The 17,064-nt window shown below is 42.5% G+C and overlaps 1 non-coding gene across 1 annotated transcript; it reads right to left on the bottom strand.

Annotated features, from left to right (window-relative positions):
• Positions 1-15,531: 15,531 nt before the first annotated feature.
• Positions 15,532-15,623, bottom strand: TRNAY-GUA. Its single transcript is given in 2 exon segments — positions 15,532-15,567; positions 15,587-15,623. It is a non-coding gene; the product is annotated as a tRNA-Tyr (tRNA).
• Between the last annotated feature and the right edge of the window lie 1,441 nt (positions 15,624-17,064).

The following is a 17,064-nucleotide window of genomic DNA, read 5'->3' as shown; positions in this document are numbered from 1 at the left end:
TCTCTCTTCTCTATATATATATATATAGTATATATATATATTTGTGTGTGTGTGGTGTATATATATATATATATATATATATAAATGGATACGGTATGGGAAGGACCATGTCCCCTGAGGAGAATTTGAGGTTGTGAGGGGGAGGAGAGAGAAAGAGCCTCATAGGCTGGATCCGCACTGCAGAAAATGCGTTTGGCAGCCCTTTAATGCCCTGGCCATCTTGCGGAGTGTCGGGTTGTAGTTCTTCGTGGAGCCAGGGCTCCCTGGCGGAGAGCAGAGCTGGTCGCCAAAGAACTACAACCCCAGGGTGCCATCGCATTGTTAAAAGTGGTGCCAAGAGAAATTTCTGCAGTGCGGATGCAGACCTAGGTGACCTGGCATTGGAGGAGGGGGAGAAGAAAGAGAAGGAGAAAGGCAGCTTCATTCTGGAAGGACACAGCCATGTTTTGTGTTGGAGATATTTCCATCCACACACACACACCACACACACACACACATATATATAGGGGCAGGAGATATCTTTCTTCTCCTCTTTTCCTCTTTCTATATGAACAGGATATCTATACTATCATCTTATATCTCTCTATCTCTCCCATCTCTCTCCTTTGCCTTATGCACTGGATACCCAGAGATCTGAGCAGAAACTAGAGGACTGCCAGTGTGTGTATGCATGTTTATGTGTGTTTGTCTGTGTGTGTATGTGTGTGTGTATATATAATATTCAGTCATATACACACATATATGTGTATGTAAATGTCTAACAATTTGTAAGTTGCTCGGAAGCCTTTTGCCTGAAGAGCGAGGTATAAATAATAATTATTTAATATTATATGGGGGGGGGGCGGGGAAATATAGGGCATCGAAGAAAAATGTGGGACACTAAACACTCACATAAAGGTAAACCCATGCTGCTTAGACATGCTCAAAATGGAGGATGTTTCTGGCATTCTCCTGGACAGAAAAGGTTGAAATGGGAGCATGTCTAAATGGAGGAGTTTTTGGAATTCCTTCTGAACAGAAAGTTGAATTGTAGGACATTCCTGGAAAAAAGACGATGTCTGGTCACTCTCAGTGTCATTGAATTCCCAATATAGTACCCTTTCAAGCCAGTGCCCTTCATGCGTTGAATTACAAATCCCATCACCCACTGTGGCTGCAGTGAGTGGGACTGATGGTGTTGTAGTCAATGTATTTGGAGAGCCCCAGATAATTGGCGACTGAGGCAACAGAGTGTGGGCTCAGGAGGGGCTCCACTGCCATTTCAGACTTATGGGAACAATGCGTGAGGCGAACCTATCATGGCATTTTTCCCCCTGGGGTTGAGATAGTGATTCGCCCAAGGTTTTCATGGCGGGGTGGGGGAACTCGAACCCAGGTCTCCAGAGTCATAGTCCAACACACAACCCCTATGGCTCTGTGGGGGCAATGAGTACCCTCCCTCTATGAGGGTCTGAAGGGGAAACTGAAGGCAGAGATGGGCATCAGGAGTCCTCATGGGTCAGGGTGACCAGAGGGCCTCCTTTTCCAGGACATGTCCTCCATTTCCACTTCCTCCTATCTAGAGGAGGAATTCTTAAATGTCCTCCATGTTGAGGCTGACAAGAAGCACTGAACTCACATTTCTCCATGCAGAGAGGAGGAGGGACGGCTGCACTTGGGGGTCCGGCAACAATCCGGAATCAATCTGGTAGTGCGTCTCACTACCAAAAGATCCGGATCGTTGTTGGTACCCCACCAAAAAACAGGTAAATGGGTAGTGTGATGAGGCATTAATGGATGTGGACAAGATGGAGCATGTCCAGAGCAGGGTGACCGAAATGGTGAGAGGTCTGGAAACCATGCCTTATGAGGAGAACTTAGGGAGCTGGGGATGTTTAGCTTGGAGAAGAGATGGTTAAGGGGTGGTATGATAGCCCTGTGTAAGTATTTGAAGGGGTGTCCTTCTGGAAAAAGTTTGTTTTCTGCTGCTCCAGAAACTAGAGTTTATCACATGGGGAAACTTGGAAGCTTAAAAGGGTAAAAGAATAATATCCAGTGTATTAGGCACAATTGCGCCCTTGGTTTTCACACAACGTTGTAACACACCACTAAGAATCCAATCAGAAAGAGTCATGAACCAGCAATTAGTCATTTTTGAAAAAACATCATGAATTCATTCTGTTTCATTCATGATATCACTTTTTTGCGCAATTGCTCTAGTGTGAAAGCTGTTGGCGGTTTATTACGGGATTCTCACAGTTTTTGTAGTTGTTTGCCAGATTTTTCCATGGTCTTTGGGGCGAGTTTACTTCCGGGTGCTGCATTTTAGCAGCATTTAATCTACTTTTAAAACTTTCCATCTTTTGGGTAATGTTTTCTTTTACTTAAGCTGGATACCATTCTGGGAAAGTAAGGGACAGTACAGTACATTTTTATAAAGAAAATGGTGTAATAAATTGTTTATTCCTCTGGGTGATTTTGTTTGCGGCCAAGTGTGCCTGGTGGATTCTGCGCACACACGCAGAAACATGATTCCCAAATCATCAATGGGATTTACAAGCATCTGTGTGAAAACCAAATGTGCGTTCTACCCTCTTTCTTGCTTTAGTAATGAGCCTCTAAAGACTCCCCTGCATAAAAAACAAAAAATGCCTATGCGGAGCCCCATTTAAGTGAATGGGGCTCGTGCATGTGGTGGCGTGCCAGTGCGGCGGTGCACGCGCGCCATGGGTGCACACCTCATTTGTCCCTATGGGACGCGCCGCCCCTTCCTCCCGCACAGCTTTCAGCCTCTTTTCTGCGTTTGAAAATCATTCACACATTGCGCACTCTTGTAGCATGCAGAGTTAAATCATTATCGGGATAGAGGTACATATAGTCCCCGTGTGATAAATTCCTAGGACATGAAGCAGTGGATTCGAACTACAGGAAAAGCAGTTCCACTCAACATTGGAGAATGGTGGAGTCCTCCATCCTTGGAGGTCTTAAACAGAGGCTGGATGACCATCTGTCAGGTATGCTTTGATTGTGTGTTCCTGCATGGCAGAATGGGTTTGGACTCAATGGCCTTTGGGGTCTCCTTTAAATCTATGATTCTAGCAGAAGTCTCCTTTAGCTATTCAAAAACAGGTGATGTTAGAGATGAGGCACATGGCCCCAAAGATGCACTTGCCTGCCCCTGTGCTTAATCCAGAAGCCTCCAGGCCCCAATTAGTTCCCAGCTCACATAGGTCAGAAGCTATTCACACAGTCACACGATATGAATAAAGCGCTGTATTCCACTTCAATTGCCATGGCAACATCCCATGGAATCCTGGAGATTGTAGTTTAGTGAGGCACTAGAGTTCTATGGCTGAGACTTTTCAATGCCCCTGCCAATCCCAGGATTCCATGGCATGTTTCCATGGAATGTAGCTCTATAACTGTGTCTTGGGAATGGGCTCTGGTCTAAAATTGCCAGAGAATGGGGCACTGGCATGCTGAGGTGACAAATGGTGGGCCCACTGCAGAGAATAATTCAACTTTTCAAGCTTTCATGATATCAGAAAGCAACAAGATGGTGTGCTGAAAACTAGCTTAGGGGAAATTTTATCCCAACAATTTGTTTGGCATGTGCATTTTCTGGTTCTTTTTCTGGAAGTATGATTCCTCCCTGAACCCCATTACGTACGTGGCTTAGTCCACCCTATTTTGCCTTTATAAGCCGGGTCTGAAGCCTCTCACTGTCAATTTCCAAACAAAGAAAGTACTAAATACGTTTTTTTTCTCCCTGTCTCATAATACCTGAACTCAGGGTTATTCACTGAAATTTTGGGACAGCCAACAAAAGTAACTTCTTCTCACAATGCATAATCTGTGGGATTTCTGTGTCACAAGTCGTGATGGTTTTAGAGTTGCTAAATTGAGCTTTTTTTAAAAAAGGATTGTATAGATCCACAGAAATTTCACTTTAACCACACAATACTGTGTACATGTAAACACATTAGGTGGTGTGTATGATATTAAGAAGCCCAGGTGGCGCAGTGGTTAAATGCTGGTACTGGAGCCACAAAGTTGTGAGTTCAATCCCAGGGCTCCAAGGTTGACTCAGCCTTCCATCCTTTCGTAGGTCGGTTAAATGAGTACAGTGCTACCTCGGGTTACGAAATTAATTCGTTCCGCCGTTCCGTTCGTAACCCGATAATTTCGCAACCCGAAAAGGCTTTCTGTTAGCGCTGGAAAGCCGCTAGCCGCGCTTTGCGTTTGAATTTCGCGCCGAAATAAATTTCGTAACCCGAAAAAAATATCGTAACCCGGAACAGTTTTTTCCAATCTAACTTTTTCGTATCCCGGAAATTTCGTAACGCGATCATTTCGTATCCCGGGGCACCACTGTACTCAGCTTGTTGGGGGCAATTGGCTTACAAACTGTAAACCACTTAGAGCAGGGGTAGGCAACCTGCGGCCCACGGGCTGGATGTGGCCTGGCAAGGCCTTGGGACCGGCCCCAGCCCGGTCCTGCCCCCGATTGCCGCCGGGGCCTTTGGCCTCTCGCGCGCAGGGGCAATTGTCTATAGACGCCTCAGAAACATGCATTTATATTAACATTTTTTTTAAAAATCAGCAAATTTTTTTTGCGTGTCCTCCACTTTTTTAAAAAAAATGTCCACCATTTGAAAATGTTGCCCTACATTTGTCCCGGTTTATTTATTTATTTATTTTTAAAATTTTTATTTATTTGGCTTCGGCCCCCCAGTTGTCTGAGGGACAGCAACCCGGCTCCTGGCTCAAAAAGATTGCCTACCCCTGACTTAGAGAGTGCTGAGTTCACTGATAGCCCTGTTATCCCAAATTGTGCGACCATTAGGGACAACATGATTTGAGATCCCACATTTTTTCATATCCATGGGGGGAGGCACCTTCGGATATGAAGGTCTGGTTGTAATATTAATGTTGCTAGTTGTTAAAGTTACAGCTATTACTATTGCATTCAGTGATATATAGGAATTATGATTTATGAGTTATGTTAGTACAAAAAACATTACTATGGGTGGTGTGGTACGGGAGGAGGTCAATGGAGGTGAGGTGACACCATGAGTTACTACATCGGGTGACACCAACCCAGCAGTTGAACACTGTGCAAAACAGGATGCTAGGTTAGATACAGGACTTTGGTTTGATCCAGCGTGGCTCTTACATTTATGAGAAAGAACTTCTTGAATGAAATCTTATATATGCCAGTTCATTAAGGTTTAATCTGCACTGTAGGAATAGTGCAGTTTAGCACCACTCTAACTGCCATGGCTCAATGCTAAGGAATTCTGGGATTTGTAGTTTTGTGAGATATTCAGACTTCCCTGTCAGAGAGCTCCGTTGTGTCACAACAAACTACAAATCCCAGGAATCCGTAGGATGGAGCCATGGCTGTAAAGTGGTGTCAAGCTGCATTATTTCTGTAGTGCAGATTAGACCTAAATGTATGAACGATTCAAAGCATTTAATCTTCCAATAAGAGGAACATTTAGGTGATGAACAGGATGACCAGATGTCCTAACCACAAAGGAAGATGAGGCACTGCAAAATGTAGGGCATTCAAGAAAAATGTTGGACATTACCAAACAAAAGCTAAAAACACTCATAGGAATGTACATTTATGCTTCTTAGTCATGGCCAAAATAGAGGACATTTTGGAATTCCTCCTTAAGGCTGAAATGTAGGATGTGTCCTGGAAAAGGAGGACGTCTGGTCACCCTGGGTGACGAATGCTTTTTCATCCAAGCACAGACCAGAGCTGTCCCTGCTTAGTTTCCAAGATCAGATGTGATCTGGTGCCTTTAGGGTATTAAGGTCTCTGGTGCCTTTACCGCATCGTTTGCCTGATGAAAAAGCCAGTCGAAAGCTTGCATGAAATGTTTTGCCCATAAAGGTATGGCTGTTTTGTGGGTTTTGTTTTAGCTCATTATTTGAATAGAAATGTATCTCTGAATGTCCAGCAGGTGGCAGCAGATACAAAGGAAGATGCCATTGTGTGTTTATGTGCTGGTCATCTGCCAATTTATGACTACCCTATGAATTTCATAGGGTTTGTTGGTTTTGTTTTGTGTTTTAGCAAGGAATATTTAGAGATGCCAGTTTCTTCCTCTGAAAAATAGCCTACATCACCCAGTGTTTGTTGGTAGGCTCCCATCCAAACAGGGTTGCCCCTCCTTAGCTCCCAATATCAGACAGGATCTGGTGGCTTTGGGGTATTTAGGGCATTTAACCAAGATAGTAAAATAATAATAATAAAATTTATTTATATTTCCCACTTCTCCCTTCGGATCGATTGCTTGGTTAAAAAGTGTGGTTGTGGTGGTCCAATAGAATGGTCCCAAGTCTTGGATATGGTGAAATGGTTATTGTGAAAGATGGCGAGATCATTCCACCCCTTAATTACACATAAAACTTGTTGCCCTCCAGGTCTGTTGGACTGCAACTCCCAGATTATCTTGGCACAGGAAAGAACATCAACAATCTGAGATGTGTGGGTTACACCACACTACTATCAGAAAACACCACAGACTTGGAACAATTACTAAGGAATGTAAAAGTAAAAGTGCAAAGGCAGGCTTAATGCTGAACCTAAAGAAAACAAAAATAATGACCACACAGGAACTACATAAGTTCAACCTGGACAATGAAGAAATGGTTACTAATGAGATGGAAGGATTGGAAGATTGAGGAGGATAGATACTAGAAGATTTAGTGTATTGTAGAAGGCAAGAGAAAATAGCTGAAGGTCTGTGTATGTCGTAGGCAGAAAGAAGGAAGGAATAGAGGTAGAAGGAAGGTATGAGAGGGACGAGAGAGTAATGCGAGAGAAACTAGAAGGAAATAAGTGGGTAAGGTAAGAGATTTTTGGATAGAAAGAAACTGAATAAAATATTTAATAAAATATTTTAAAATTAAAACAAAGAAAATAAATTGAAATAGTTAAAGAATTCCCCTACCTTGCATCAAACATTGATCAGAATGGAGACTAGTCAGGAAATCAGAGACTGTGAAGGGGAAGGGCAGCTATGAACGACCTAGACAAGATCATAAAGAGTAAAGATATACAACTGAACATGAAAGTTAGAATCATCCAATCCATTGTATTTCCTATTACCATGTACAGATGGACAGTGAAGAAAGCAGATAAGAGAAAAATCAATTCATTGGAGATGAGGGACTGGAGAAGAGTGCTGAGGAAAACGTGGATGTTCAAAAAGACAAACAAATGGGTCCTTGAACAGATTAAGCCTGAACACTCTCTGGAAGACAAGACGATTAAAGTGAGGCTGTTTGTAGTTTAGCCACATCATGAGAAGGCATGACTCATTAGAAAAAAACAATAATGCTAAGGAGTTTATCACATGAAGATCGGGAGTTTATTCCGTGAATATTCTGGAAAAATTATGCAAAACAACGTCACATGACATCGCACAAAACCTGCCATTAAAGTGGCCACAAAGAAACATTAACATGCATCTTTTTACTTTCGGGATTTCAGTGACAATGCATTTCCAATATCATTTATTTGCATAATTGCGTGTGATAATCATTCTCTCAATTGCCTGCCATTTTTGTTTTATTTGCAGGATGCTTTTGATGTGCTTCAATCTCTCTTTAATGCCAAAATTAGCCCCAGTCTGATAAACTCCTAAGAAACATTGAAAGCAGCAGAAAGAGAGGTAGACCACACGCTAGATGGACATACTTAATTAGGGAGGTCAGGGGTATGAATTTACTGGACTTAAGCAGAGCAATGGAGGACAGGGAGTCTTGGAGATGTCTCATCCACCGGGTCACCATGAATCAGGGTTAACTCGAAGGCCATTAACAACAAAAACAAAAGGACCTACAGTGGGAGTGTAGTGCAGAACATCTGGAGAGCATCATGTTGCCCATGCTTAAAGCTTGAAAGTTCATAATCAATTGTAGGAGATTTGGGGAAAGATGCTTTTCTTGCATGTCTGTATCACTGACAAACATCCCCTCATTTTAATAAATCCTCCATCACATGCTGCAACGTGGACATTCCTGAAAAGGTTACATCGCTGGAAAAGTAAATTGAAGTGCCAAGTTAAAGCTGCGGGCATGCTATCTAAAACGAGGTTAATGTTTAGCTTCATAATGTGTAAATGAAGGACAGGGTCAGGCTACACTGCTCTCTGGTTGGCAGTGGTTGTCAGAATTTCTGTTTCCTGGCAATGAAAAGCTGGGTTAGATGTGTCCAATCTGATCCATCACCACTGAAAAAATATGGTGATATTTGTTTCAATTGTGGATCCTTATCTTTTGTTCATAATGTTTGTTTTTAATCCTGTCTAATTGTATTTTGCAGCTTTAGTTTGGTTGTACTCTGCCTTGGATAATTTATAGATCTCTGAAATATGAGTACTGGAACATAAGCTTATCAATATCCAAGGCCAGGGGGTGCCAGGAATTTACACTGCACCAGGTGACATCCTAAGTGGGTGTGTATGTGACACCACTGCTCCTCAAACGTCTGCCCTTTGGCAGAAAGGAGCTGTGGCATTTGCCTGTTAAAATGCTGTAAGAGATGGTGTGAGTGGTGTGAGAGGAGAAAGGAGAGTCCCCAGGGTTTTAAAAAAATTATTATTAAATTAAAATGTCAAATTTCAATATATATATATATATATATATATATTATTTTTAAAATTAAATTTTCTTTAAAAACATCACATTTACCTAAAATTTTACTTTAACCACATGGGACTATGTATATGTAAGCACATTTATGCTGTGCATATGATATTGGGATTTAAAGGTATAAGTTTAATTTTGCTAGTTGTTTATGTCACAGCTATTACCAAGGCATTCAGTGATATATGGGGATTACAATTTATGAGTAAATTAGAATGAAAAATATGATTAAAGATTTTGTATGGGTGTAGTATGAGAAGAGGTCAATGATGTTTGTGTGTAAGACACCATGAATTACTGTCCCAGGTGACACCAACCCTAGTGATGTCACTGTTTAGGACAACTGCCAATGATAGTCAAGCAGGTAGTAGTAATATCAGGGTGGACATGTCAAAGCATCATTATCAAATTTGCAGATGACATCAAATTAGGAGAGGTAGCTAATGCCACAGAGGAGAGGGTCAACATTCAAAGTGACTTTAATGGATTAGAAAGCAGGGCCCAAACTAACAAAATGAATTTCAGCAGGGAAGATATTACACTTAGGCAGAAAAAAAATGAAACCTACAGATATAGGATGGGGGATATCTGGCTTGACAAGAGTACATGTGAAAGGGATCCAGGAATCCTAGTAGACCACAAGTTGAAAAGTTGAGTCAACAGTTCAATAACATCAAAAATCTACCAAACAGTGTTACATTTATTACACCAACCAAAATGCACAATATACATGTTGCAAACTATCAAAGCTTTCAAACTGGCCTCTTCATCAAGCAAGGTGTTAAAACCATACAGGAGAGAAAAAAGTAAAGATATTAGTCATAAGCAGGGATAGGCAACCTGCGGCCCGCGGGCCGAATGCGGCCCGGCAAGGCTTTGGGACCGGCCCCAGCCCAGTCTTGCCGCCGATTGCCGCCGGAGCCTTTGGTCTCTCGCGTGAGGGTGTGGGGCCTTTGGCCTATCAGGAGGAGGCGGGCAAGGGGGGGCAAGCGGTGGGCAAGGGGGGAAATTGTCTATAGAAGCCTCAGAAACATGCATTTATATAAACATTTTTTTAAAAAATCAGCAAATTTTTTCACGTGTTCTCCACTTTTTTTTAAAAAAGTGTCCTCCATTTGAAAATTTTGTCCTATATTTGTCCCGGTTTATTTATTTATTTAAATTTTTAAAAAATTATTTCATTGTTTATTTTTTGGCTTCGGCCCCCCAGTTGTCTGAGGGACAGCAACCCGGCCCCCAGCTCAAAAAGGTTGCCTACCCCTGGTCATAAGCCTGTATTTTGCTGTTTTTGTTCTTAGTTCTGATGGTATGGAGGGGGGGTATCTCTTGCAGGCTCCTAACTCCTCCTTCTGGCCATGTGGCTACTGGGAGATTCTCAGTCCAGAAATTGTAACATCCATTCGCAACTTCCTTTGCAATCCAGTATGTCTCCATCAGTCCAGTATGTTTCCTGGAGTCAACAGTGCGATGCAGCAGCTAAAAAAGCCAATGTGATTTTAGGCTGCATCAGTAGAAGTAATTCTGCTCTGGTCAGGCCCCACCTGGAATCCTGTGTCCAGTTCTGGGTGCCACAATTCAAAAAGGACATTGAGAAACTGGAACATATCCCAAGGAGGGTGACTAAAATGGTGAAGGGTCTGGCAACCATGTCCTATGAGGAACGACTTAGGGAGCTGGGGATGTTTAATCTGATGAAAAGAAGGTTAAGAAGGGACATGACAGTTCTGTTTAAATATCTGAAGTGATGTCAGACTGAAGATGAAGCAACCCTGTTTTCTGTAGCTCCAAATAGGACCTGGAGCAAACCACAGGAAAAGAGATTCCACCTCGACATTAGGAGAAACTTGCTGACAGTAAGAGCTGTTTGACGGTGGAATATGCTGCCTTGGAGAGTGGTAGAGTCTCGTTTTTGGAGGTTGTTAAACAGAGACAAGGTGGCTATCTGTCAGGGGTGCTTTGCTCATGTCTTCCTGCATGGCTGGGAATTGGACTTTATGGCCCTTGAGGTCTCTTCTCTTCTCTCTTCCATGACTCTATGATTCTATGTTACCATAGATTCTATGACTAATTTTCACTGACCTGCCTGGGGAATCTAAAACAGCATGAGCATCATGTGGCTTTCCATATGTTGTTGAACTATAACCCCCAACTAGGGATTCAGGTACCTGCAATCCAATATCATATCATAAAATCATAGAGTTGGAAGAGACCACCTGCATGTAGAGTTTTTCTGTGCCAATGTGAACCAGTGGCAAGCGTGAGCCATTGGCTGCTGGTCCACAGAGAGAAACTCCAGTTGTAGCCAATGGGCAGAAATCTAGTACTGGTCCATATCACATTAGGAAACCCCCCAGAAAAAACTGCTGGTCCCCTATATTAGATAGTATGAGAAACACTGCTCTATCCATCATGGCTAATGTAGGGCAAGGGGAGACACATGCACCACTGGTCTGGGTCAGTTTTCTCTTATGTAAAGGAGGACTATGCATAGACATTGGCACATGTATAAAACCCTCTTCTCACTCTGTTCAGCTCAGAGCTGGAGGTTGAACACTTGCAAATAATAATTATTTTTTTAATGTAAGGAGTTGTACTGCAGATCGGATGTGCCATGCTAAAAGTAGCAATGCCATGTCTGGGGAAGAGGGAGTAGAAGAAAAAGCTTTTTTTGGATTGAGCCATCTGTGACAAATCAATGCACTACTTATAAGGAGAGAAAGAGCTCTTTAAAAAGCTATTGTTTGTTCAATATGCAAATTGTATTAAATGGGATGACTGCTCTAGCGTGTGCTGTACTTGATTAAACTTTGATTTACATTGCTACCCTATTTAAGTAAGTACAACTTTTCAAACTTCAAAGGGGATGATTGTGTAAAATATTAACATGTTTTACTGGCTATAAACTTTTGTGCATGAAGCGGCTGCACTCCACAAAAGCTTAAGCCAAAGAAAAGTGTGAGTTTCTGAGATGCCAGAAAATGCTTTGTTTTTTCGCATCACAGCTTTAAAATTACTTATTGATGAGCAGTTTTGTCTATTGAGGAGTCACCCCATATATACAAAGAACAGGGCTATAGCTTGTGAAACCTTAAGTTGGAAGGAACTGGTTAGTCTTAAAGATGGCACAAGACCTCTCACCTTTTCATTTTTTTGTATACTGAAAGAAGCTCACATGGCTATCCCTTTGAAAAATGGCTATTTATAAGCATTATGTATCACCAGTGGTACAGTGGTTTGAGTGCTAGATGACAACTCTGGAGAACAGGGTTCGAATCCTCACTCAGCCATGAAACCAACTGGATGCCCTTGGGCAAGTCACACACTCTCTCAGCCTCAGAAGATGGCAATGGCAAGCCCCCTCTGAAGAAACTTACAAACTCGTGATAGGTTTGCCTTGAGGTTGCCATAAGTTGGAAACGACTGAAGGCACACAACAACAGTCACTTTATAATTTAACAAAGATCAACACCATCTTGCCTAAGAAAACACTATGAAAATCGTGGGGCTGCCATAAATCAACATGTGCACACATGTGCGTGCGCACACGTGCGCACGCACACACACACAGCCAAATAAGCTGAAAATGTGGTTTAAAAGAAGCCATTTGGGGAAACAAAATCTCAGTCCATCAGCATGGCATCAAACTGGGCCCTTTGAAATGTGTGAAGAAGCAAAGCAAGGTACTCTTTCAGTTGTCACAGAAGGGGATCAGCATTAAAAAAAAAACAGAACAACAAGTGTTGTTATTGTGTGTTTTCAATTAGTTTCTGAATTATGGTGGCCCTCTCATCGTCTTTTATTTCCCATCACCATGTATGGATGTGAGAGCTGGGCAGTGAAGAAGATTGATAAAAAGGAAATCAATTAATTTGAGGTGTGATGATGAGGATACCGTAGATTGCCAAAAAGACAAACAAATTAGTCCTTGATCAGATCAAGCCAAACTCTACCTGGAAGCCAAGATGATCAAACTGAGGCTGCCGTACTTTGGCCACATCGTGAGAAAGCACAACTCATTGGAAAAGACAATAATGCTAGGAAAGGCGGAAGGAGATAAAGACCGCATGACAGATGGTTAGACTCAATCAGGGAGGTCACCAGCCAGAACCTGCAGGACCTGAGTAGAGTGTCTCATTTATAGGGCCACCATGAGTTGAAGGCAGTTAACAACACAATCATCCTCCATACCCTAAAGCAGTTGTTCTCAAACTTTCATTCTTCAGATGTTTTGGACCTCTAGACCGCACAGAATCCCCGATTGTTGGCTAAACTGGCTAGGATTTCTGGGAGTTGAACACATGGAGGCTCAAAGTTTGGGGAAAGTAACCAGAGTTTGCCTGATCTTGGGAGCTGAGCAGGGTCAGCCCTGGTTAGTACTTGAATGGGATACCTCCAACGATTCCCAGGTGCTGTAGGCTATATTACAGAGGAAGGAACTAACAAAAGCATCCCAGAGTATTCCTTGCCCATGAAATCCTTATGAACTTCAAGGGGTTGCTATGAGTTAGAGCAGCAATTTCCAAACTTCGGTCCTCCAGATGCTTTTGACTTCAGCCCCCAGAATCCTTAACTATTGACCAAGCTGGCAGGGGCTTCTGGGAGCTCTAGTCCAAAACCCCTGGAGGCCCGAGTTTGGGAGTCACTTAGAGGCACAAACATATACAACCAATACTCTGTGGGTGAAAGAACTGAAGAAGAAAGAACTGAACCAGGGATTCAGCAGCCAGTTGGAGCTTCAGCCATATCGATCAATCAATGATGTTTGATTCTGCAGTATCTAATCATGTAGGCTCTTTCCAATTTCAAGGATCCAGTCAAAGACCCCACTTCTAGTTATGCGCTCTTGCATGTCTTTAAGTTATTCACCTAATCTCGTTGCTGTTTTTAGTTAAGGAATGTCCGGTTATTACGTCCGAACACTTGCTGCTGTTTTTGGCAGTTTTGTGCTTTAAAATCAAGCACAGCGATCTTCTTGGCCTGTTTTCTGGGAGGCAAGCCTCACTAAATTCTTGCTTCCAAGATTGCTGTCAAAACTATTCCCAGCCCAAAGGCACAAGGCCAGGATCAGAAAACACCAAAATCGGATTAAAATGCTCCTTTATTTTCTACTATCTCATTTTAGAAAAATACGTTGGCCAAGAAATGCTTGGGGGAGTTTGACCCAAGCCATCCTCTCTAAGAGGCAATCATTTCACCCTGTGTTCTGCTTTGTTGCTGGATAGACCAAGGCTGCATCCACACTGCAGAAGTAATCCAGTTTGATACCATATTCACTGCCATGGCTTAATGCTATGAGATCGTGGGAACTGTAATTTTTTGTGGCACCAGTGCTCCCTGATAGTAAAGGCTAAATGTCTCACAAAGCTACAATTCCCAGAATTTCAAAGCCTAGAAATATGGCAGTGAAAGTGGTGTCAGCCAGGATTATTTCTGCAATGCGGATGCAGCTCTAGTTCCCACACATGAATACTTACTGGTAGGGAACTTTTGCAAAGTACCAGGCTTCTAGTTTTCTCTGGTCAGCTATACTGTAACGATATATTTCTATGCAAAGGGATCTTGTAGCACCTTTGAGACTAAGGCTGCATCTGCACTGCAGAATTAATACAATTTGGCACTGCTTTAATTGCCAGGGCTCAATGCTATGGACTCCTGGGATCTGTAGCTTTATGAGATATTTAACCATCACTGTCAGAGAGGACTGGGGCTACAAGAAACTACAAATCCCAGCATTCCATACTACTGACCCATGGCAGTTAAAGGGGTGTCAAACCACATTATTTTTACAGTGCAGAATGCAACTTAACCCTATGAAAGAGGTTGCAGTATAAACTTTAGTAGACTTAAGCCTACTTCCTCAGATGCATCTGAGTAAGTAGACAAAATCTATTTTTCTTTTTTCTCCTTTCTCAGGATGATGAGACATCCTCCTTTTCCAGGACATATCCTCCATTTCAACCTTCTGTCCAGGAGGAATGTCCTCCTTTGTAGTTTAGGATCTGTAACATCTTTGCCTCATGAAGAAGCCGGTGGAGCTTTGAGAATCATATATTTGGTGCATTTTGGGATATCATTGCCATCTTTGGTATCACTGTTATGTGGATGCTGGATGTTATTGTACTTTGCTATATGACCAACCCATCTGGATATTCTTTTGCACAGCACAGTCCAAAACATACTAGAGAAATAATCCAGTCTGAGGCCACTTTAATTGCCCTGGCTCAAGGCTAGGGGATCCTGGGAATTGTAGTTTATTGTGGCTATATAGCTCTCAATGAAAGAGAAGGCTAAATGTCTCACAAAACTACAGTTCCCAGAATTCCTTAGCACTGAGCCTGGACAGTTAAAGTGGTCTCAAACTGTATTATTTCTCCAGTGTGTTTTGGGCCATAGTCACTCTCAAAGGTGGTACAAGACTCCCTCTGCATATTGATATTCTCAATAGTTTCCAAACAATTGGACTTCAGCTCCCAGAATTCCTCACTGCTGGCCAAGCTAAGTGGGGTTTCTGGGAGTTGAAGTCCAAAACCCCTGGAGCAGCAAAGGTTTGGGAAGCACTGTAACTAGCTAAAACAGTGGTCCCCAAAGTGTGCCCTTTAAGAGATTTGGGACTTCAGCTCCCAGAAGGCTCAGCAATTTTGGCCAATAGTGTGGGATTCTGGGAGCTGAAGTCCAAAACCCCTTAAAGAGTCTGTGAACCACTGATACAGAGTAACAAAGGGTCTAAGCCTAGCTATATAACTATATACTGTAATTAAAAAAGTTTTTTTATAAATAAAAATATGTAGATATATAAATTAAAAATATATAAATAAAATAAAATAAAGTTTTATAGCACAGTTGTGTTTCTGATACATTTCTGGAAATAGGAAACAAAACAATGTGTCCTTCGAGCCGGAATCGAACCAGCGACCTAAGGATGGCTTGGAAAGCATTTCCTCTACAGTCCTCCGCTCTACCAGCTGAGCTATCGAAGGAACGTGGCTCCCCAGCCTTGAGTCATGCTGAACAACTCTCTTCTCCAGGCTTTCATTCCTGCAGGCTTGCATTCAGCCTTGCCAGCCCTGATCTGCCAAACAGACTGGTTTAAAAAGGAAAAAAGACAGCCATCTTGCCTTGTAGACCAAAAGGCACAGAGCAAGTTTTATGTGCAAATAGATCCCTTGCCTGGTTTATTTGCAAGTTCCTCTACTACTCCCAGGTGTAGGTGCATGCTTAGGATGGCCATTTGGTCACTTGGTTTAAATTAGAGGGGAGCAAGGAAGGCTGGAAGAGAGGGAGGAATCAAAGACCCAGCAATGCAAAGTATTGCAAAGGGATCAGCACTGAAAGAGAAAAGCTCGGAGCATGAGTTTTGCTAGACTTGAACCCACTTCCTCAGGTGCATTTAGTGCAGTGCTTCTCAATTATTTTCTGTCATGCCCCCCCTAGGAAGAAGAAAACATTTCGCACCCCCCGCGCGACTGTAAATAGTATCATTTGTCTATAAAATTGTTATAAGTACACCTCTGCATAACAGAACCCGCCCCACTATTTGAGAAAGGCTGATTTAGTGGAATGGATAAACAAAAGTTGGGAGCATGAGCTTTGCTAGACTTGAACTCACTTCCTCAGGTGCATTTGGTAGAAGTGAAAGAAAAAAAGTTGGGAGCATGAGCTTTGCTAGACTTGAACCCACTTCCTCAGATGCATGGAAAAAGAGAAAAAAGGCAAGCCCACCCAACATGAGACCCAGGGGAGGAAGCTGTTGTTGCTGTGTGTCTTCTTCAAGTCGCTTCCTACTTAGGGCGACCCCAAGGCAACCCTACCATGGGGTTTTCTTGGTAGTTTTTTCTTCAGAGAGGGTTTACCTTTTGCCTTCCCCTGAGGCTGAGAGAGTGTGACTTGCCCAAGGTCACCCAGTGGGTTTCATGGAGAAAATACAGGCCTTGGCTCCAAGCAAAAATAGTTTAAAACATAATAGTGAGAAACTGGGAACAACACTGACTCCTTAATTCCTGCAAGAACCATTTCAAGTCGGGTGCTTGGGCTGCATCCACACTGCAGACATGATCCGGTTTGACACCACTTTGACACCACTTGGTTCAATGCTGTGAAATTCTGGGATTTGTAGCATGTTGTGGCACCAGAGCTCTCTGACAAAGGAAGCTAAATGTGTCAGAAAATAGTTTTGCGAGGCACCAGCACTCTTGGGCAGAGAAGGCTAAGGACCTAGTAAAACTACAAATCCCAGGATTCTCATAGGATGGAACTACACAATTTAGAGTACAGTACTGTCAAACTGCATCATTTCTGCAGAGTAGGTGCACCTTAACACAATGCTTCCGAGTAAAACATTAGACCACCAGTCATCTTTAGCACATTTCATTGCCTACTGAGAAGGGTCAAACTTCATTTTTAATGCAGAAGATGGACGCA

This window comes from Sceloporus undulatus, chromosome 2 (genome assembly GCF_019175285.1).
Source record: "Sceloporus undulatus isolate JIND9_A2432 ecotype Alabama chromosome 2, SceUnd_v1.1, whole genome shotgun sequence".
Classification (NCBI taxonomy): Eukaryota; Metazoa; Chordata; class Lepidosauria; order Squamata; family Phrynosomatidae; genus Sceloporus; species Sceloporus undulatus.
The sequence above is the reverse complement of the archived record's forward strand: the minus strand, read 5'-3'. Positions and strand labels throughout refer to the sequence as shown.